Genomic DNA, 24,936 nt, shown 5'->3' with positions numbered 1-24,936 from the left:
CATTTTGTACGTTCAGATATTTCGGCATAGTCGTGGTATGTTAAGGGCAAGGCCATTTTCAAAAAACAAAAATCATTTTAATGCCCAAGTTGTTTATGAATATTATTTATGAATATTATTAGTGTGGAAATATTAAGAAAGGCTAGGGGCAAAAAGGGGAATTCACAAGGTAGCTCATGGAAATATTAAGAAGAATTTGGGGTTGAAAGTGAATTGTGAAAAATTTAAATTCTTGAAACCAAAAGGCCAAATGGGCCGTGTAAGGTGGTGTGGGCTTGGCCCATATGGATACTTAATATGTGTAATTAAAAAGAAGACTTATGGATCACCTTATTCATTCTCATCCTTAGAAACTTCAAGAGACTTCAAGAAAGAAAACAAGGGGGTGTTCGGCCATGGCAAGCAAAATTAGTGCCATGGAAATTGATCAAAAAAAAAAATATTCTTCTTCTAGTATTCCAACCAAGTTTAAGGCCCTTATTAACATAGAGTAGTTATTGGAACAAGCAAAGCATCCCTTTGGGCAACTCACAAGCCTAGTCGAATGAAGGAGTTCAAGTATAAAGGTAAGGTTTGACCTTCTCTTTCATGTGTTATGGATGATTTGTTCATGTTGTAATGTGAAGAAATGGATGAAGCTCATGAATTATGTGTATCTTGGTTGTAGCCGAATAGAGGTGGTGTGGGTAAGACATGATGAATTGATTTTATTTAGTACTTTGATTGTTGTAGTATGTGGAATTGGATGAAATTCATGAAATATGTGGGTGTGTGGTGGTGGCCGTATAGGGGCTGCCCTAGTTGGGTATGTTGAGATGATTTTCTTTAGTATTTTAATTGTTGTTGTGGTAGATTCTATGATGTAAAATAAGGATTTAATGGTTTGAAGTGAAATTGTAATCGTTGGTGGATTATGGAAGAAGTTAATGTGATATTAGTATGGTTTCTTATGATTATAAGAATGAATGATATTGTTAAAGTATAGATTGTTGGTGTATTTCATGAATTTGGAAGAAAGAAAATGTGTTGTTAGTGTTCTTGTGGAATTTGGAAGGTCTCGGGTGAAGTAGTATGTCGTTTGGGTTGTTTGGAATATTATGTGAATTGTTTGAAATATTCTTGAATTTCTCTTGTAAGGTCTTGGGCGAGTACTTGAATGTGAGATCATTGGTATTGGCTTGATTTCATGTGATTGAATTGAGTATAAATGGAATGTCGTCGGATTGAGTAGAAAGAATTGTTAATGTTAGAATGTATTTTGAAATAATTGTTGAAGTTGGAAGATATGATTGTTGGTATTACTATTGATAATTTGGCTGAGTTGCATTCTCGGGTTTGTTGTTGTTAAATTGGCCGAGCTAGATTCTCGGGGATGTTGTATTTACAGGGGAAATGCTGCCGAAATTTCGGCAGAGTATAAGTGAAATTATTTGAGAAGTTAAGGCGAGTGAATGACAATGAATCTGATGATTATGTGAATTCTTTTGTATGTAGACTAGCAAGCTTGGATAAATAAGCGTAGCTAATAAGGCGTGACACAGGTATGTAAGGCTTACCCTTTCTTTCTTTTGGCATGATCCTTACGAAATGAACATATGACGTATATGTATGATTCCAAAGAAACTCCTATTCTTAGAGCCACTAGGATGGCTAATATTCTTGACCTCCATGGGCCATTTTATATGGTTGTGATACGGATCTATGATTTCCAAAGTTCTATTAGATATGTTTCCGAGTTGTCTCTCATTCTTATCTGCCTACCGATATGAATATACGTAGTATGGTTGAGTTTGTTGCATGATTGGATAACGATTTAAGTATAAGAGTTCATGTCCTTAAAATGGTTTTGTAAGTATTAATGTTTCTAACTTTTGCATACAGTCTTGGATCGGGCCGAACGTTCCTTTGCAGTAATTTATTATAATTATGGATCGGGCTGCACGTCCCGCAGCAATACACTGTATAATGTTCTATGAGTATGCATACATGAATCTATTATGTGCATATATGACGTATGATTCCGAAAGCCGTATTTGATTTGATCTATACGATATCCGAAAGATACTTGATATGATTATTGCTTCGATTTTCCAAAAATGGCTTCTGAAATGCTCGTAGAAGGTTCTGTACTTCAAACGTTCATAACTTTCTCATACTAAGTCGGGTTGACCCGAAACTGATTTCTGAACCTTCAGGAGTCGGTAAGTATACTTTTCTATCGAGTCTTGATTTATGTCCATATGGTTTCGCATTATTCTGTTCGTGCATGCCTCAGTTTGGATTTCACTGAGCCCGGGCCAGGATACGTTGTCGTGCGTACTTCTCTGCATTGTTCACCGCGTCCCTCTCACTTGCGGGCCGGGGCATGTTATATATGATATGATGACATTATGATATGATGACGGGACGGTGGCCAGGATGGCATATGATGACTCTATTCACCGCGTCCCGCAAAAGAGGGCCGGGGCACGTTACATGCACATATGATACATGACATTGACATACATGGTTTCATTCACCGCGCCCCTCAATAGAGGGCCGGGGCACGTTACATGCATACATGATATATGACATTGGCATACATGATTTCCTTCACCGCGCCCCTCAATAGAGGGCCGGGGCACGTGATATGCAAATATGATACATGATGATGACATACATGATTTCTTTTACAGTGTCCCTCACTAGAGGGCCGGGGCACGTTATATGCATATATGATATATGGTAATGACATGCATGAGTTTACTCACCGCGTCCCTCACTAGAGGGTCGGGGCACGTTATATGATATGTGATATACGATGAAGGTATACATGATTTTCATTTGAAAAGGCTAGTGCTTTGATGTTTTAAAAGTTCATGCTTGATTCTGGTAAACCTCTGCTTCAGTGATGATATTTGTTTTTGTATTCCATGCCTTACATGATCAGTACATTTTCCGTACTGACCCCCTTTCTTCGGGGGCTGCGTTTCATGCCACGCAGGTATACCCAGATGAGTAGAAGATTTTGTCAGAAGATGGTCCAGCGGGATTGGCGAGCTCCACTTACTCCTGGAGTGTTGCCGAGTCAGAGTATATGTATGTAATGATTCCTGGAGTGATGTTAGAGACTTTGAAGACAGAGTCATGGGTATAGAATGTCAGTTCTGTAAGCGGTTCCATCAGCCGATGTGTCATTTTGTGATATGTTATAAAGTCCATATGATTACTGATTTTGTTTGGTTTGAGAACAAAGAAAAAGAATATTTCTGGAAGTCTTACCGTGTATTTCATGTTTATTTAAATTAAAAGTCCAAAAGATTATGTATGTAATAAGAGTCTGTGGGTTCGCTCGGCTCCGGACCTGGGGTCGGGTGCCCATCACACCCTAGGGAGATTAGGGTGTGACAACTTTTAACCCTCAAGGGCTCCAATTCTTTTAACTGGAAAGGGATCCAATTAAACATGTCAAGCAACAATGATGATGATCATCCACGTGAAGAATGTAAATCAAATCTTGTTAGAAAATTAAAAGGGGAGAATTGTTAGGGTTTTTGCCCTGATTTTCTTACCATACATTGATTTTACTTTTCTCTATAAGGAATCTCAAAATATTAGCATAGTTGCTTTTACTTATTCTGAAAGGACAATACAAATCACCTCCATATTTACCATAGTTTCAATTTATTTGTTTGATTTTGACTTGACACGGAGTTTAAGAAAATAATGAAGATTTTTTAATCTTGTGGTCTTAAACTACAAATAAGTAGAATGTACAAAAATGCCCTTTAATCTTGTGGTCTTAAACATATCATGTGAAAAGCTGAAATTAAAGAGTTGCCAAAAAAGAAAAGAGACATTCTTTGTTAAACGGACTAAAAAGAAAAGTAAGATAACCAAATTGAAACAAAGCGAGTGCGATATTTTCTCCTATTTGAATAGGTCGATATAAAATGATGTACAACTTTTTAAATAATTTTTTTCAAAATACACAAAGTGCTTTAAGTAGTTATCTTTATTATTTATGTGTTCCCAAAAATATTTTTAAGGAACAATGTCTGAACTTATTTGAGTATAATATAATGATCTTTCAATTTTTTTAAAATTACCCTATATTTGCATTTTGATAACGAACACATAGTCATTACTTCAAGACCCTTCACGAGGAGTCAAGCAAAGGAACTTCAAGATCTTGGAAGACACCTGATGATGATAGATACCTTGAAGAGCCCCTTGGGGACACCTACCGAATATTACAATATCATACAATGAATGGAAAGGAGATCAAGATCTGAAGGATGGAAGCACCTTGGAGGGCATATTACGTATTTAGGCCTACTTAAAAGTTATTTTGGACATTTGATGTATTATTTAACCCTAGTATAAATACTTCATTTCCTAGTTTATTTCTTACTAGATTATGTCGATGAACACTTGTGAGCTTAAATGTGATTTCTATGTTGCCTTTGAACTTTGCAATAGGATTTGCAAGAGGCCGCTAACCTTCCTCTTGATGATTTTACTAGTTTAGGTGGTTTTATTGAACGTATTAGGGGTAACTAGGATTCTAATCGAAATTATTGCTAATATTGTTTCAATATTTGTGTTTAACTTTTAGCTTTGCTTGCTTCTGACTTTCAATTCCTTGCCCTTTTTAATAGTAGTTATCACATTTAAATATTACGGTCTTAATTATGCTATGTCATTTATATGGAGTGTTTTTGAAGGTAAAATAAGATGTTGGAATTAAAATAATATTAATGTGGAGCTGATAAATAAAAGTATGACATATAAATAAAACATGGGAAGAGTACAATATTCAGAATTTTCCCAAAACCTGTTTCTGTTTTTAGATTGGTTATTTTTCCTTTTCTCTTTAACTAGTGGTATTATAAATCTATTCTATTATATATGAAGTATTAAGTATTAGTTGAGGTAGCAGTTCGCTGAAGAACAGTTGTTTCCTGAGTTTGTGCAAGGCTGTGACTTATATCCAGACCTCTCGGTTTTTTAACCTGAGCTTTGTCAATATTACTTGGTAAATTAAAATATTATTACTTACCCAAAAGAAAGGATTAATTGTGTTCTACTTTCCCTTTTTCAATTTTTTTTACAGTAGATATCCATTTAGAAAAAAGCAATAATGGAATATTATTATCATTTAAATTTGGTAAAGTAGACACTTGTCACAAGGATATATATAATAGTCGTTTCGTTTTAATTTATGTGAATCTATTTAACTGGACATGAAGTTTAAAGAAGAAGTGAATTTTTTAAAACTTGTGTTGTTAAATAAGATACATATATTTTATGTGGATATAAATTATTGCACAAAAATAAATTATTTTCAAACATAAAATAAATTATTATTTTCCGTATAAATTAATAAAAAAATAAGTTCACATAAATAAAAACGGAGAGGGTATGAGGGAAATATCTCAAACGTAACATTCCGAGGGGGGTCTGTAAAATATACTCCCTCTGTTTCAATGTTAGACCCCGTATTTTATACGTCGAGTTATTCGCGAAGGAATCGACGTGAGATAGAAACCTCGGATTTTTAATTTCTAAACTAGAACTAATCGGTTATAAATTTTATTTAGTATAAGAATGTTGTTGGAAATTAGAAACTACTTAATTGTGGTGTTAAGTAAAAATTAGTGGCAACAATGAGCCAATATGAACATTAACATGTCATGTCCAAAAGATGACTCAAAGTCATCTAAAACAAGGCTATTATGGAAGACATACAAATATGCATTTAATGTTGATTCATCCACTACACTTTCATTATATTATGGACAACCAAATGGAAATAAAAAGGGGTGTGAATTTCGGCCAAGGTGGCTGAAAATAAGGCATCCATGTGAGGCATGCATTTGAATATTGAAGGCATCTATTACTTTATAAAAGCATGCATTATTTTATGAAGGCATACAAGTTGGATGAGTCATTGCACATTTAATTCATCTTTGTATTATTGCAATGGACAAAGGTTAGTGTATGAATCATCCACTACACATGCAATTGTCTTGTAAACAATTAAATGGAAAGATGAAGAAAGGAAACAAGAAAGTGAGGCTCGGCCACACTTGGCCGAAAGTTGTAAAAAAAAATGGAATTTTAGTTCAAAGTTAATTGAGTGTTCAATGTCATGAGTGGAGCATGTGTTGTGTCCAACTTGTAGGCATCTTAGTCTAATCAAATGGAAGACTAAGATAGATCATCTTCTCATTTCAACTTCATAACACAAAAATAGAAAACCTAGAGAGAGAGAGGAGAACCATTCGGCCAAGAGGGCTGAAATTTAGCTCTTTGTGTGTTGATCAAAAAAATATTTCTTCAAGCATTCCAACCCTTTATAAGGTCCCTAGAAACGTGAAGATAGTCTTTGGAGCAACAAGAACCATTATCATTTCAATTCACAAACTCTAGCCAAGTTGAGAAGTCGGATTGTCAAGGTAAGATCGAACATTCTTTTACATGTGTTGAGGGTGATGTAGATGTGTGAATATAAGTTTCATGCATGAAATGATGTGTGCTGATGTTGGAACATGATAGTAGACATGAACTTATATATGTTGATGTTGAAGTATGGTTGTAACTTGATGAACATGAATTGCATGCATAAGATCATGAATGTTGGTGTTGGAATGTTAATATGGCCGTAGGGACTGTTTTAGTGGCCATGGTGGACTGATTTTCTTTAGTAATTATGGATGATGCTATCATATATTGCATGGTAAAAAGAATGAAAGGAATTGGAAGGTTAAAGGTGAAGTTGTGTTAGTATGAAAATAATTGAATCCATGATTTTATGTGTGTGATGTTGAAGCATGGTTAAGCCATGTAGTGGACTGTTTTGTGTGGAAGTTAGTGAACTGATTTTACTTGATATTTTGATTGTTATTGTCATGAATTTTATGATGGAAATAAAGGTGTTTAATGGTTGGAGTTGGAACTAAAGTCGTTTGTGAGTTGTTGTAAGGATTATAGAGATGACGATGTAGCTTAGTTGCGTATGAATTGATGATGTAGTTTTCATGTGATTGCTGGTCATAACTTACTGAAATTATATGAAAATAAGACATAAATTAATGTGTAAGAATCATATGTGGTTTGCTTAGTATGTTCGTAAACGTTTGCAAGAATTCCGAACATTGTTATGTTGTCGGTTAGGGACTGTTTTGGACGTGTTGTTGGTTAGGGACTGTTTTGGACGTGTTGTTTTGGATAAATTGGAAAAACTAATTATAGTTAAGAATATACATCATGTTTTCATAGTGGTTGGGATGTTATAGAATCGTTTCGACGAAATGTTATGACTATAGACTAACAAGAATAAATTGGACGTGTCATAATCGCATGTAGACTATTATTGGGTGTTGTAATGTACGGACTGTTTTGACACATTGTTGTGGTTCTTATTGAGATTGGAAGATTAATGATAATTAAGGTTATGCATTATGTTGTATGTTGGATGGGCTGTTATAAAGTTGTTACATGCAAACGTTAAGGCTACAAACTATTACGAATAACTTGAGAATGTAGTAGCCGTATGTGAATCGCGATTGAATGTTATGAATGCAGACTGTTTGGAATGTTATGTGGGCTGTCCGGATTGGTATTGAACGTATAATTATTGATGTGGGATTGGTTGTATGTAGTTGGTTTGACTACAAGAGAAAATGTCGTCTAAACATCTAGAAAGGAGTTACTAACGTTAGAATACGTTTTGAATCTTCCCGTAGCTTAACCGTAGTTGTTGGCATCTTAATATAGGCTGAAGTATTATTGGGCAGCGTATACATATTGTGTGACAAATAAGTGTTAAATGTATGTGAAGCTAACCCTTCTTTCTTTTTGGCATGATCGTTGTGAAATGAATATATGACATATATACGATTCCAAAGGAAATTCCTATTCCTAGAGCCACTAGGATGGCTATTGACCTTGATTCACATAATTTATGTTTTGCTTCATATTTATTGATATGTACACATGATTTTAAAGTTCCATTTTGATATAATCCACAGAGACATCCGAAAGGTAAATGATATGACTATTATTGAAATTGCGAACGATGATTCGCATTGACTATTCTATTGAGTCCTTAAAAACGTTTTTAATTGCATATGGTTCTCACTACTCTACTCGTGCATACCTCGATGTATCTTTCACCGAGTCCCGGGCCGGGTATGTTATCGTGCACAACTTCAATGCATTGTTCACCGAGTCCCTCACTAAAGGGCCGGGTACGGTATATATGTATATGATGATATACCACTTTTGTCACGACCCAGCTAGGGGCCGCGACGGGTACCCGGGGCTAACTACCGAGCACCAATCTTTCTATGTTTCATCATACTCATTTAATGCTCTTTTATCACTTTTATACTCAAATCGTAGGAAAATCATATTCCATATAAAACATATATACTTATATATATACATATGCCTCTTGGCCATCAAAATAACATTTATACTAAATAGCATTTCGTGAGACCATCTAACCCACACTGCGCATCTACGAGCCTCTACTGGAGTACTAAACATAAGGACGGGACAAGACCCCTTCATGCCCAAAATACATATACGTGAATATATACACAAAAAGATAATCATGAGCACCTCCGGAACAATGGAGTGCTCTCAAAACAGCTGACAGCTACTACGAATCTGGGTCAAGCTCTCCTCCCTGCCTACCTGTGGGCATGAACACAGCGTCCAAATAAAACGGACGTCAGTACGAATATTGTACTGAGTATGTAAGGCATAACAATGAAAATACGACAATAAGATAAGTGAAGTATCAATACGGAGCAACTATATATGACTGTAACTTATAGAAGAAATAGCACATGCTGACTTACTCATAATCATCATCACCTCATGTATGCAATAATGTATAAGCTGCCCGTCCATATAGGTACGGTGTGATAATGTATAAGCTGCCCGTCCATGTAGGAGCGGTGTGATAATCATAGCCTGCGTCCAGGCCTCCCGCGTCCGGGGTATAAGCTGCCCACTATAGTGGTGTGTATGTCTGCCCGTCCATATAGGAGCGGTGTAATATCATCATCATAATATGCTCATCATTATATACTCATCGTAATACATGCATGAGAACTTAAGGACAACTATACTTTGTCGGGGTGACGTAGGGTCGTGATCCCCCTGACTTTATTATGGACATCTATAAGTATCCTGCCTCACCATGAAAGAAGTAGTGTATAAGATGAGTGTATGCCATAACAGACATCTGTAACTTAATAGTGTTCTGCCTCACCTTGAAGGGACAATACATAAGGTGAGTGTATACAATGCATGACATACTTAACTTAATGGTATTCTGCTTCAACTCGGAGGAAACAATGTATGAGGTGAGTGTATACAACATACGACATCATTAGCGTTATAGGAATGTAATAACATGAACTCTAGATTCTTTAGACTCAAGCTTATCATCATTGGACTCATAACATATCTCTTGTCTCATATAGCTATTCATGATCATAGATTTTTGACTTTCTGGATATATATAGAGAATTCATGTAGAGAAACGAGAATCATACCATCAGATTCATGCCATAGAAAGAAAGAACTAGCCCCACATACCTTTTACGTTTACTATTCTTATCGCTTGCTTGCTTCCCCTATGATGCACTCATGTATACCTTCAAGAGAATTCATGCCGTCGTTAGCTAAGCAATTATAAGAACGGACTACTATTTTTAGGGAAAATTGGGCAGCATTTCCTTCGTTTCTACTACTTTTCCCATGTCATATTTCAACTCCCAACACTCACAATACTACTCACAATATCACAATCCACAATCGTCATTTATGTACATTTAGCAAAATCCACCATTTTCTTCCAATTAACTCACATTTATGGTTTATGGTTCATCATCGCGTTTTCGCATATCTAATTCTTATTTCGTGGTCTAAATATCATTTATAGCGTGTTTGTAATCTCAACATATCCATTTTCATGATTTTCATGTAATCTCATCCATTCAAGACCCACTTCCCATGCTTTTCTACAATTCAAGTATACTAGCTTTCCAATACCTTAAATAATATGGGAAAGTCATGAAATTTACCTCAAATGATAGTGGAACAAGCTTGGAGTATAATTCCTCCTTTTGCACCAAAACCCTTCTTCACCTTCCTTGGGATTTCTTGAAAGAGATGAACTTTCAATCAAGTTTTATACACCTTGTTCCATGAATTTTGTGTTGTTGATCCTTGATTTACCTTTGATTTTTTCTTGTGGATGAATATTGGAGTGGGTTCTAGAGGGTTCTTAGAGAGAAGTGTGGAAAATGAAATGAATTTATGAACTTGGGTCCTCTTTTTAATGGCTTGAAATCTGATCCTTCGGGTGATTCTACGCCACTTTTTACGGGCCGTCAAACTGTTTGACGGACCGTCAAAATGGACCGTAAAATTGCCCAGCAAAACATGGGTTTCTGTGACCGTTTTACGCTGGTCTGGGTCCATTTTACGGACCGTAAAAATACTTTACGGTTCGTCAAAAATTTCTACGGACCGTCAAATGGTCCGTAGAACTTCTCTGCTCAGACAGTCTGTCGTAGAATGCCCATAACGTTTGATCCCGATAAGATGTGAGGGATCACGACCTATGGTTATAAAGCTATTTCAATTATCTACAACTTTCATCCTGTGGTGTTTTTCCCAAATTACAACTTTATAATAGCGTTTTGGCCCCTCCAAACCAGATCATCCGAAAATGTTTTCCTTAACTCGCCCTTTTGGATGGCTTATGCCCATATTTGGCTTATGGGTCCTTCTTGACACTTACTTAACACTTCATTACCAATATAAGGGACATTATAACTCTTCTCCAAAATGTCATTAAGCCATCATTAATTCGATACTCGAAATTCTTTCCCGATACACAACATATACCTTGCTTTCCTTAACAGCTTTCGTCTCCTACCTCCAATGTCTTTAAAATCTCATTTAGAATCATTAAATATTATTTCTTACTTATCAAAACATCATATGCATCATGCCCTTCGTCAGTCAATTCACTGTGCATGAACGAAAAAATTTTCGAGGTGTAACAGATATGATGATATGACGATATGATGATATAATGATATGATGATATGTCATGGCGGCTAGGAGGGCATATGATGATCTTATTCACCGAGTCCCTCATTAAAGGGCCGGGTACGATATATAGAAACATGCATACGATATATGATATTGACAAGTATGATTATGTTACAAAGGCAAGTGTTTTGACATTCTGGATATTGTACACATTTACTGTACTCCATGTTTCAGTTATGATCCTTTTACTGTATTTCATGCTTTACATGCTCAGTACATATTCCGTACTGACCCCCTTTCTTCGGGAGGCTGCGTTTCATGCCCGCAGGTACAGATACGCGTTTTGGTGAACCGCCAGTCTAAGACTTCCCTTCTGCTATCTTGGAGAGTTCCGTTGTTCCGGAGCCCAGACTTTAGTATAGATCCTTCTTGATCTAAATATATTCATATGTTGTTTAAGGGTACGGCGGGGCCCTGTCCCGTCATATTTCACTGTTGAAAACTCTTAGGGGTCTGTGGACATGTGTGTGGGTCGTGTTCAGACGTTATCAGTATGTGTGTTCTATCGTTGTAGCAGCCTCGCCGACTTGCAGATATTATCATGTTGTGGTAGCAGCCTTGTCGGCTTGCCTTTTTATGAATATTTATGCAACAGTTCTGAGACCAAGGTTTGGTCGTTATAAGTTACATATGGTGTTTATTGTGGACTGAACATGTAGCTAACGGGATTGTATATGAGTACCCAGTTCGGGTACTTAGTCACGGCCTACAGGGTTGGGTCGTGACATTCAATTTGTTTGAACCTATTTCCTTTTTAGTCTGTGCCAAAATGAATGACCTCTTTCCTAATTTGGAAACAAATTCACTTTATGAATGATTTACAGCCACACAAATTTTCAAGGCTTATTTTGAACCACAAGTTTCAAAAGTCTTCCCTCTTTCTTATATGTCATGCCCAGTCAAATAAATTCATATAAATTGAAACGGAGGGAGTATCTTTAATTAAAAAGGGGTGGAGGGAGTATCTTTTTCTCTGTTAAACTAGATGGCCTGTGCCCGTGCGCACTTCGGATTATAGTGCATCTATGTGTATGTAGTTGTCTTTGAATATATATATATATAGAGTATATATTATGTTCAAAACACGATTAATATAACATTGTAGTTTGTGCTCCGTATCTAAAATTTTATTATATTAATGTTTGCTACGAATACAAAATTGGAAATTTTATTAATATTTTTTAAAAGAGAAGACTTGTTTAAAAGGAAACTATTTTCCTCTCTTTGAGATAAACAATAGCAATATTTAAGCATCAGTTGGTACTTTCAATTTTAATTCGATTAATTTAGAAGTGTAAAATACTTTTTATTTTTTATCAAATTTTGATTTGGATAATTCTAATTCAAATCATTAAATTAATTTTACATGTTTAAAACGAAACAAAGTAGAAATTGATTTTCTAATTAAACGAAGAAATACTGTTTTTTAATTTTTGGTAAATATTGTCGGTTTAGCTCATTTTACTTGTCATGTTGTCTTTTGCATGTTTTTTTAAGAAAACATCGATTAGAATTATAATTTGACTAATTTACCTTATTCATTATTTGATATCCATTTGATATTTTTTTTTTACGACATTAATCTCTTTTCACATTTATTAGAGTAAGAATAAAAATAAAAAAGTAATTAAATTCTATCTTATTTTAAAATATAAATATTTTAAGTATATTTATTTTAGTGAAAATAACAAATAAATGACATGGCGGAATAGCAAATACAACAGTTTAATATCTAGATTAGATCTCAGGCTAATATAAAAAAAGAAAAAAAAACTATATCGTTTGACTACTTAACTTTTTGAAGAAAAGCAATTTCATTTGCTCCCACTAATGGATTGATACACACGTGGCAATGAATCCATCATTATTGACTTAATGAGATACTTTGGAAATTACATGAATATTGTTTGATTTTTTAATATGGTGTGCACTTTTTTTTTTTGGACATTATTAATTTGCACTATTTATATATATATATATATATATATATATATATATATGTACTATGTTCAAAACACGATTAAAATAACATTGTAGTTTGTACTCCGTATCTAAAACTTTAGTATATTAGTGTTTACTACAAATACAAAGTCTGCATTTTTTTTTTGACATAATTTTATTTTTTAATAGGGGGTTCACTTTTTTTTTTTTTGATATTGCTTGATTTTGTTAATATGGGGTCCACTTTTTTTTTTTACAGTGAGTTTGGAGATGGTGGGTTTCATTTTGTTTTTTATATATTGCTTGATGTTATTTAGTATGAGGTTCACCCTTTATGGGGTGCACTTTTTTTTTTTTTTTTTTGGACATTATTCGTTTGTACTATTTTTATGCATATAATATATATACATATATTATGTTCAAAACACGATTAATATAACATTGTATTTTGTGCTCCGTATCTAAAACTTTATTATATTAGTGGTTGCTACGAATACAAAGCCAGCACTTTTTTTAACATTATATTTTTTTTAATATGGGGTTCACTTTTTTTTTTTTTTTTTGATATTCCTTGATTTTGATAATATAGGGTTCACTTTTTTTTTTCTCATGAGTTTGAGATGGTGAGTTCAACTTTTTTTTCTTCCTTTTTTTTTTTACTCGGTGTTATTTAGTATGGGGCCCACACTTTTTTTTAAGGGACGACGGACGACGAAGCATGGGTCTAAACCCATGCTTTATATAGTTTTTTTTTTGTTTATATTGCTTGGTGTTGTTTAGTATGGGGCCCACCCTTTTGGACATTATTAATTTGCACTATTTTTATGCATAATATATATATATATATATATATATATATATACACACATTATGTTCAAAACACGATTGATATAACATTGTAATTTGTGTTCCGTATCTAAAACTTTATTATATTAGTGTTTGCTACGAATACAAAGTCTGCACTTTTTTTTTTGACATTGTTTATTTTTTTAATATGGGATTCACTTTTTTTTTATATATATATATATTGCTTGATTTTGTCAATATGGGATACTATGTTCAAAACACGATTAATATAATATTATAGTTTGTGCTCCGTATTTAAAACTTTATTATATTAGTGTTTGCTACGAATACACACGTGACAATGAATCCATCATTATTGATTTAATGAGAAACTTTGAAAATTACATGAATATTGTTTGATTTTTTAATACGGGGTGCACTTTTTTTTAAAAAAATTATTAATTTGCACTACTTTTATGCATATATATATATACAAATTTTTTTATGGGCCTCTTTAATATGAGGCTCAATTTGTTTTTTTTAATGGGGCCGCACAACGAACGATGAAAATCGATTCCCACTCACTCTTCTTAATAGTAGTAAAGAGAAAAAATATCTTGGTGGTGGAATCGAGTACGCACAAGAGGGTTATAAATGTAAAATGCTGACATGACGCGCAGAGGACCCTCCCTTTTCCCCAATAAATACCCCCCTCTTATTCATCATTTTCTTCACCCCGATCACAATTCTGCCAAACCCATTTTTTCTTATAGTAGTCAATTACCAAACATGTCAGGAATCCTCCACAAGATAGAAGAAACACTCCACATCGGAGGCCACAAGGAAGGAGATAAACATGACGATAAACACAAGGAAGAAAAACACCATGACGATAAGCACAAGGAAGAAAAGCACCACAAAAAAAAAGGATGGGCATAGTGGAGAGCACAAAGAAGGGATTGTTGAGAAGATAAAGGAGAAGATCCATGGAGATGAAAGTGGAGAGCACAATCACAAGGATGGAGAGGAGAAAAAGAAGAAGAAGAAAAAGAAGAAGGATAAGAAGGAAAAGAAGCATGATGGACATGATAGCAGCAGCAGCGACAGTGATTAGATTTCATTCCTATGCTACTTTCTTTTATGGATCTATATGTCTATCTATGTATCAGTTCTCTCCCTTTTTTAATTTCCTCCTATGTTTTAATATCTGTTATGGAATTTGACTCTGTGAATCCATCGTTTGTTGTTTAACTGAATCATACCTTTTTTGTTTTCATCTCCCTTTTTGTTCTTTTTCTATTTTTTTGCAATTAAAAGACCAGTGTTTTGGTTACATTTTAACGGTCCAGGTCTCTCCGTCCAAGAGAAGAGGGGATTTAGGGTGAAGGTCCAGATATTCAATTTTGCTTTAAAATTCAAATTCAAATTCTTCTCTACGTTATAAATCATAGATATTTTTTTCTTTTATTCTATGCAATATCTATTTTATCCTCAACATTTATAATTCTCCATTTATGTAATATATTTATGTTATATAAAATATATATTTTTAAACTAAGTATTTATAAATTTTTATTTAAATTCACATTTTATAAGTAGAATAATCCTTTTACAAATTTATCACAAAATCTAATATTACTTTTTCTAATTGATATTTTAATATTACATACATGAAGCATATATTACGTATGTACATGCATGTATATATGTATACACACTCATATTACCTGTTTTTTTACATATATATATATATGTATATTTAAATTTTATTTTTCTCTTATTATCTATTGTCAATATATAAATGAATTTTGATTGTCATTAATGAAATATAATTATAATTTAAAATTTATTTATAATAAAAAAATATTTTTTTTGGAATTTGTTAAATAATTCACCTTTATTTATTAATTATTTTGATTACATGCATTGAAATGTATTTATAAAGTTATTATTACTTATTATTTTTATTTGTTATTTTTACTTATATAAATAGATATCAAAGTGTTGATTATTATTAATAAATTTTTATTCTTCTCATTTATTTTATTATAGAACGACATTAAATTATATACTCATTTAGTATTTTTCACTTGTTTTTGTCTTGAAATTTATATATTTTTTTTGAAAATTTGTTACATAGATTAAAAAGATAAAAATCATAATTTTAAAGAAGTAAAATAAAAAAAATAAGTTAATAATGTAAGGGTAAAATAGAAATTTAAAAAAGCCAATTAAGATAAAGGATGGAGAATGACTATTATTTAAAATTGAGAGGAAAGTTTGATTTTTAAAGTAAAGTTAGGAGGTGAAAATGACCCATTAAATTTAGAGTAAATATATCATCAGTTAAATAAATGATTAATTGATATCTTTACCGTTACGTAAATAATTTAGATATACCCCTTTCTGCTAGCAGAAGTAAAAATCGAGTACAAAATTATTTTTTCATTTTTTTATTAAAATACAAGCCACGTGAATTTAATTCTTGCAAAAGTCTTGTTTATTTAAGGGGAAAGTACACGAACTACCCACAAGAAGCAAAATAATTACGCGAAACTGCCCTTATACTATTTAATTACTAACTTACCTATTCGGCCAAAACGTTTTACCCCGATGACCCCATTTCGCTCCTCCATACCCAAGCATACCGGAGTCCGGAACCAAAATAACTCAAAAAAAGGGGTATGAATCAAAATATTTCAAGAAAAAAAAGAGGTACAAAAGTACCTTTAACGCATAAAAATCATGCGTTAAAGGACTTGACGGAGACGGACCCGTTAAGTCCTTTAACGCATGATTTTCATGCGTTATTGGATGGTTTTTCTTTCTTTCTTTCTTTCTTTTCTTTCTTTCTTCCTTTCTTTCACACTTTTTTACATATTTTAGCTATAGATTAATCATGCTTCGAAACTCCAAAACATAAATATTTTATATAGAACCCTATTTATTTTTGTGCGATTAATAAGGTAGGCTCAACACATCAAGGATACACAAAACTTCGAATTGTCGTTTTAGTGGTTGAAAAGTGCTCAAAGTCCATTTTTGTTTGAAGACTTGTTGTCATTAGCTTTAAGTTATTTATGTTTTAGGGTTTCGTGTTATTTTTATATTAATGCGTAACTTTATTTTGAAAATTTCACAAATAAATAAATTAACAATAAATAAAAAATTAATAATCCATAATCAATTAACAAAATATTAATTCATAATCAATTATTTCTGTGTAATTTTTTTTATTTTTTTTTGCGTTATACCCTTCAACACCCAACTAATTGGAGTCCGCAACTTAAATAACTCCAAAAGTGGGTGTGGGTACCAAAATAATCCATTAATGAATAACAAACAATAAGCTAAATCCCGAATAACGAACAATAAACTAAATCCCGAATAACGAACGATAAATTAAATCCTGAATAACAAAGGATAAGCTAAATCCTTAGTTTTGGATTGAACGTCATTAACATAATTTCCGAAAAGGATTAGTTAGTTAACATAATTTTTTGAAGAAGGATTAGTTAGTTAATATAAAATTTTGTTCGTTATTACTTTAACTATATGAGTTAAGTAAATTATAATCAACAATACAATATCATGGATTATTCAAAATAACTAACTAAATCCTCCATAACTTATCCTAGTTAAGTAAGTGTCACGACCCGGCTAGGGGCCGTGACGGGTACCCGAGGCTAACCACTGAGCACCGCTCGTACTATTACTTCTTAGGCTTATTTAACAATCATTTATCCGATTCATGCTCAATTTATAATAAAACCTGTTTTCATTTGGAAACAAAAATATTTTATACACATGAGCCCTTGGGCTAGCAAAATAATATATATACATATACCATTACACCATAACCACGCCATGAAACCACATGATCCACATCGAGTATCTACGTGCCTCTAAGAGATGACATCTACAACTGTACGCAAAAGAATCATCATAGGCACCTCCGGAACAAAGGAGGGCTTTCAGTCAGCTAGCTGCCTCTAAGAATCCAGGGCAAGATCTCCTCCCTATCTACCTATGGGCATGAACACAGCGTCTAAAGAAAACGGACGTCAATACGAGTATTGTACTGAGGATGTAAGGCAGGAATGAAATAAACAACATAATGGAAAGATCATAAGTCATGGGACAAAGATATAACCTGCACGAGTGTCATAGGCAATTGTATTACTTCCATATTTCACATTTTACATAATCATAGTATACACGTTATCACATCCCATACATCATCACGTACATCATCATATACATCATCACATCACAACCTGTATCGTCACCTGCGTCCGGGTAACCCTCATATGCCGCCCACTAGTGGTGATCATGCCCGGCCCTCTCGGCTCGGTGTAAACATAGCAGCCCGCATTAGCGGTGACATGCCCGGCCATATAGGCACGGTGGAATCATACGCAGCCCGCCTTAGCGGTGACATGCCCGGCCATATAGGCGCGGTGGAAATCTTATCATCACAACATCAATCATAACACGTCATTATTATACATTTCATTCCATAGCATCATATTATCATTTCTTAGTGTTCCATGTATCCCATAGTTATATTACAAATTAGCATTATTCATTATCTTATCGCCATAGCATACATTAGCATTAGGAGCATACATTAGTCTTTAAGACAACCACCCTATGTCGGGGTGACGTAAGGTCGTGAACCCCGATTGTATTATGGACATTTATGAGTATCATGCCTCACCTTGAAGGGAATAAAACATAAGGCGAGTGTTAGCAATAATAACATCATTAGCGTTATAGGAACATCATGCCACATTTCCTTGAATCTCTACACTCTAGCTCATTATCACTATTATCATGCTCATAGGTGCTTTAGTACATAGAAGGACTCATAAGCTTCATCTTATAAAGGGATTATGGAAAGCTTGAGGGATTCATGCCTTTTTGAAGAAGAGTTAAGCCTTACATACCTTTCTCGTTTAAGCGATCTAGCGTTCGCTTGTTCTCCTTCAATGTTACGCCTCTACCTTCAAAAGAGGATTCGTACTAACATTAGTCCATTAGCCATAAGAACGCACTACTATTCTAGAGAAAATTGGGCGGCACTTCCTTTGTTTATACTACCTTTCCCACGTTCTATCTCAACTCTCAACATTTACAACAACACTCACCATATCGCAAGCAACAATCATCATTTATATACTTTGAGTAAAATCCACCATTTCTCTCCAATTTCTTCACATTTATGGTTTTAGGTTCGCTATCGTATGTTCCCATGTATCACACTTATCTCATGGTCTACATGTCATTTATAACGTATTCATACTCACAACACACTAACATTCATGATTCAATTCCACTATCATTCAATGGTGGCACTATTTACCCATTCAAGACCCATTTCCCATGTCTCTCTACAATTCAAGCTTCTTAGTCTTCTAATATCTTAAACAACATGATAAAGTCATGAAACATACCTTAGATGATGGTTGAACAAGTCTTGAGTTGAATTACTTCACTTGCACAAAACCCTAGTTCCACCTTCCATGGAATTTCTTAACTTAGATGATCCTTGATGGGTTTCTTACACTTGGTTCTTGTGGATTGATGAAGTTGATCTTAATTCTTCACTTGAATTCTTGGTTTGGAAGAGTTTGGAATGTTCTAGATAGAGGTTGGGTCGTGGAGTGAGAAGGAGAAATGAATAAAATGAACTTGGATCATTTTTTTATAAAGTTGAAATCTGTCCCGATGCCATTATACGGTCCATTATACGGTCCGTATAAATTTATACGGTCCGTATAATCGACCGTAAAACTGCTCCAGTGGCTGCCCTTTTTTGTGTCAACTTGATGGTTCATTTTACGGGCCGTAAAATTTTATACGGTCCGTATAATCTACCGTAAAACCCACATTTTCTCAACTTCATTCTGTGACACTTCTACGGTTCATTATACGACCGTAAAACCATTATACGGTCCGTATAATCGACCGTATAATCCATCAGTTAACTGAATCTTATTTTTGTCACTTCATTAAATCTCCGATCCTTATGGAACCTTCTTGTTACACTCCATAATAATCCGTGTTACTTGAAGTAAAACAAGAAAAAGAAATGAGTTATGAAGGTTCAAGGAAAGTTAATCGAGTTAGTAAGAATATCGTTATATATATGGTTGCCTTAAGTATCCCGAGGTGACATGGTAACCTAAAGGATTTGAAATCGCGTTATGAGTATGTATATGAGGTAATGCGAGTGACCTTTTAAAGTATTTGAGATTATTAGTAATGATATAGAGGATGGACAAAAGATATGAATATACTTTTGCGATTGGAGTTTCGTCAAAGCTTTGTGAGTTCTCTAGTTATGCTTAAGGTTATTGTGATTCTCTGGACCCTTCGAGATGTGTATATGGATTTTTATTGATGTATATAAGTGTGTATATGTATGCATAAGAGGTTACATAAGGTTGGAAGAGGATTAGAAGTTAAACGAAATGAATCGGAACTTCAGTAAAATTTCGGACCCAATTTTAGTCTATATTGTAGGAGGCATATCTCCTTGCATATGAGGAGTTTTAAGGTGTTTCAAAAGCCTAAAATGAAGTTCATCGAGTCTAGTTTGTAATGCAACAAACCGCTCGTCAAAATGATATCGGGATAAGGAGATATGGACGATGCAAGTTGGGCTGGCAGGGCAGCAAGTTTGGACCCGACCCAAACACTCACATTTCGGCCCATGAGGCCCATTAAACTCAATAGATAAGTCACCACTTTTCCCTATATCATTTCACACGACCTAAATCAGATCCAAAACCCTTATTTTCTCTCCCAAACCCCCTTTCTAATTGAGCCATCATATAAGCTAAATCCTAGACCCTTGACATGATATTAGTTAAAGAGAAGTTGTAGCTTAAGTTTTTTTTTGTGTTGTTAAGCAAGCAGCTGGAAAGAGGAACAAGATTCTTGAAGATTCTGATTTCTAAAGGTAATTTCAACCTCCTACTCATGTTATCAATTTGGATTAAAGGTTTAATATGGTGTATACGTGAAGGAAACGTTGATATACAAGCTAGAGAGAGAGAGAGAGAGAGAGCATAAGCCATGGCATTCGACCATGGCTAGCAAAATTGGAGCTCAAATTTGTTGATCCAAAAATCAGTTTTTCTAGGTATTTCAGCCCTTAGGAAGGTGATAATAACGTGGAGAATTCATTTGGAGCAACAAGAACAAGTATTAGTTCATTTCACAAATTCTAGCTAAGTGGAAAAAGCCAACTTGTTAAGGTAAGAGTTGATCATTTTTCTATGTGTTTGATGATGAAGTTGGACGTGTGGGGAATATGCAAATGTAAATTGTATGTGTGAAATTATGTATCTTGATGTTGAAGCATAGTTGTAACTTGGTAACATGAATTGCACGAATGTTGGAATGTTGTTGAATGCCGTAGGGGCTGTTTTTAATTGAAATTTGATGGATTGATTTGAATTAATATTTTGGTTGTTGTAATCATAGATTATGTGATGAGAATGACGGAATTTAATGGTTAGAGTTGGAGTTAAAATTGTTGTGGGTTGTTGTAAGGATTATAGAGATAATAATGTGATTTACTTGCATATGAATAGATGATGTGGTGTCGTGTGGCTGCTGTTGTATTTCCCTGAAATTTGCTGAAAAGATGGCATGAAATAAGGCGTAAGAAGTGTATATGGGCTGCTTGGTGTGTTGTAAGTGTTCGTTAGAATTTCGGGCATCGTTATGTTATAGTTTAGGGGCTGTTTTCGGCCCAATTTGGAGAAATTGTTAAATCGTTGGAAATATTATGTGAATTATTTAGAATGTTCTTGAATGTTGTTAGTATGGGTTTGGGTTAGTATTTGAATGTATAGGCGTTGATGTTGGCTTGAAGGTAAGCCGTTGAATTGAATATTTGGAAAGTTGTCGAATGATGAAAAAGAGAGTATTAATGTAATATTGTCTTTCAGATTGGTTATTGGAGTTGCTAGGTTGGTTATTGTGGTTGTTGCTGTTGATTTTGAGCGAGTTAAATTCTCGGGTTGGCCTATTTACAGGGGAAATGCTGCCGAATTTTCTGTAGAATTTAATGTTAGTTTGGAATGAATGGCTTAAGTGCCTATGTTTAATATTGGATATTCGTTGGCATATTTGTAGACCTTGGGGAGCCCGAGGCGTAGATTGGGATTTACTTTAGATTGGCTATCTTGGAGTGCGTACGAGGTATGTAAAGCGCAACTCTTCTTTCTTTTGGCATGCCTTAGTTTTCAATAGGTTATATCACGAGCCTCGAGGAAATTCCAAATTCGAAATCCGAGCACGTTATGATCCTTATATATATTTCTTGGCATTCTTATGTATGATGTGATGAAATATGAACCTTTATGTTTTTGAAAGAATTGATTTCCAAACTTTGTACAAAAATAGTTGTTTTAAAGAATTCCGTAACTACGAAACGCCATATCTTTCACCGAAAGGCTCGGATAGCTTCAATATTGTTGTAGAAGTTTATATGGCATATAATGAGTATATTTTCCATAGGCGGGCCCGATTCGGGTCAATACCCATCCGTGGGTCCCGCGACTTTCCTTTATGTAATTCGGACGACTTTTGAAAGAATTTGGTATGATTATCATTTCGAATTTCAAGTATGGTCATTTACTTATATTTGAGTCTATGATAATGATTTTATGCATATGGTTACTCATGACTCTGCTCGTGCGTTCTGTTATATCTTTCGCCGGTTCCCGGGCCGGTTCTGTTATCGTGCGCATTTTGATATACTCCGGAGTTATGCTGTGTTATGGTTCTCCGAGCTACTCGCTAATGAGGGTCGGGTTCCACCTATATTTGGTGTTATGCTGTGTATGGTGTTATATTGTGATGTGATATGTGACGGGGATACGGAGATTTGAAAATTTCTGGTGTTATGCTGTGTTATGGCGCCATCGTCGGGTGGGCGACCATATTCTTCTGTACCCTATGCATTACTTACATATTTTTGAAAGTAAGCAAATTTTGATATGTTGGATTTGCACTTATGTTTGGTACTTCTATTTCGTTTATGTCTCAGATTTGCTTTCTGTATATTCTGCTTTGCATACTCAGTACATATTTCGTACTGACCCCCTTTCTTCGGGGGGCTGCGTTTCATGCCCGCAGGTACAGACGCACAGTTTGGTGATCTACCCATTTAGGACACCCTCTTCTGCTGTTTGGAGTGCTCTTCTCATTTCAGAGCACACATTTTGGTATATATTCGTTCGCTATGTATACATGTATTTGTTCAGGGGCACGGCGGGGCCCTATCCCGCCATATGATTCAGTTTGTCTGTTTAGAGGTCTGTAGACGTATTTGTGGGTGTGTGTGCCTACTTCTGTACGGATGTGTTTGCATGACTCTATTCGTTATGGCAGCCTCGTCGGCGTGCATTTTGTATATGTTTGTGGCAGCCTTGTCGGCGTGCATTTGTATATGCATTTTGGGCCGTTGTGCCATTTGACAGCCTTGTCGGCTTTTGACATATTTGATAGCCTTGCCGGCTTTTTGATATATGTGCATATGTTCGGCGATGTATATTCCGCTGCCTCTTCTGATTCTGATATAATGTTTTGTACGCGCAATCGCACAAGATAATATTCGTTCTCAACTCTGTTTAAAAATGATGATTTAGTTTGTATGTCCGTTTGGGTGCCCAAGTAGGGCACCAGTCGCGGCCCACGGGGCTGGGTCGTGACACTTCTTAACAATTGTTCAACACTTCGATACTAATCTAAGGGACGTCATTACTCATCAAAACATCGCACACGCTATGTCCTTTGTTTGCCTATTCGCTGTACATATGCGGGGAATTTTCCAAGGTGTAACAGTAAGTTCTAATTAGATATAAAATTTTAGTTAATTTCAAGAATAATGAATAATTTTGTATTTACAAATACGACACCTCCATGGATCTCCGTTAATTATTTGTTAATTATGGCATTGTTAATATTTGTTAATTATGTCATTGTTAATATATTTATTTCTGAAATTGTTTTTCCCATGTTAATTACTTGTTTATCCCATGTTAATTATTTGTTAATTATGTCATTTTTGTTTGAAGACTTGTTGTCATTAGCTTTAAGTTATTTATGTTTTAGGGTTTTGCGTTATTTTTATATTAATGCGTAACTTTGTTTTTAGTGATTAAAACTTTATTTTTATAATCAATTGACAAAATATCAATTCATGATCAATTATTTATGTGTAATTTTTTTTTTTTTTTTGCATTATACCCTTTAACCCCCAACTAATTGGAGTCCGCAACTTAAATAACCCAAAAAGTGGATTTGAGTACCAAAATAACCCATTAAAAAACCTTTTGCGCACTAATTTACTTAACTAGGATAAGTTACGTAACCGACGCAGTCCGTCGGAAAAAACCGACGTGGTCTGTCGTTTTTCAAAAAGCGAGGCTATGAAAATTGACGGACCTTAAAAGGTCGGTTTCCCGTCAGTTTCATTAAAAAAACCGACGCTGGACGTCGGTTTTTGTCAACGGTTTTTTCCATTTTTTTAGTAGTGTGACCAGTCAACCCCCAAAAGGCCAAAATCAAGTTTCCAACCAATGGTACAAATCGCTCCCGAAAGCCTTGGGAATCGAACCAAATATCCCACCAAGTCATAATCAACCCTCCGGACCTCATGAAATCGACAGAAATTCGAAAAAGGTCTGTTTACCCAAAAGTCAACTATTGGCCAAACATTTTTCACTTTAAGGTTCTAATTTCCCCAAAATCTATCAAGGCTAGTCCGACTACCTCATGACTCATGCCACCCATCCCCATGGGTAAAAAGCACTCTAACGGAGCTAGGAAAAGGGTCAACAGGGGTAAATGGGTCCATAGCGCAATAACGACCAAACAAGTAGTTATAAAATCAACCCAAAAGTCCAACCCGAACCCTAAGGAAAAAACTAGAATTTCATTTGAAAATCGGTATACCCTTAAGTTATAAAGTCTAAATCCATAAAATGATGCAAATCCAACCTCAAATCGACCTCCGAATCGAAGAATTTCATATTCTTAAATTTAGGGCTTAAAACCTGAATT

General features: G+C 34.6%; 1 long non-coding RNA gene and 1 pseudogene across 1 annotated transcript; both read left to right on the top strand.

The window, feature by feature from the left end:
- The first annotated feature begins 14,525 nt into the window (after positions 1–14,525).
- Positions 14,526–15,127, top strand: LOC132626572 (protein SRC1-like; annotated as a pseudogene).
- Positions 15,128–20,426: 5,299 nt separating this feature from the next.
- Positions 20,427–23,302, top strand: LOC132620503 (uncharacterized). Its single transcript, XR_009574960.1, has 3 exons — positions 20,427–21,116; positions 22,003–22,068; positions 23,008–23,302. It is a non-coding gene; the product is annotated as an uncharacterized LOC132620503 (long non-coding RNA).
- The last annotated feature ends 1,634 nt before the right edge of the window (positions 23,303–24,936 follow it).

Source organism: Lycium barbarum, chromosome 2 (genome assembly GCF_019175385.1).
Source record: "Lycium barbarum isolate Lr01 chromosome 2, ASM1917538v2, whole genome shotgun sequence".
Classification (NCBI taxonomy): Eukaryota; Viridiplantae; Streptophyta; class Magnoliopsida; order Solanales; family Solanaceae; genus Lycium; species Lycium barbarum.
Note: the sequence above shows the minus strand (reverse complement) of the source record. Positions and strands in the feature narration are given on the sequence as shown.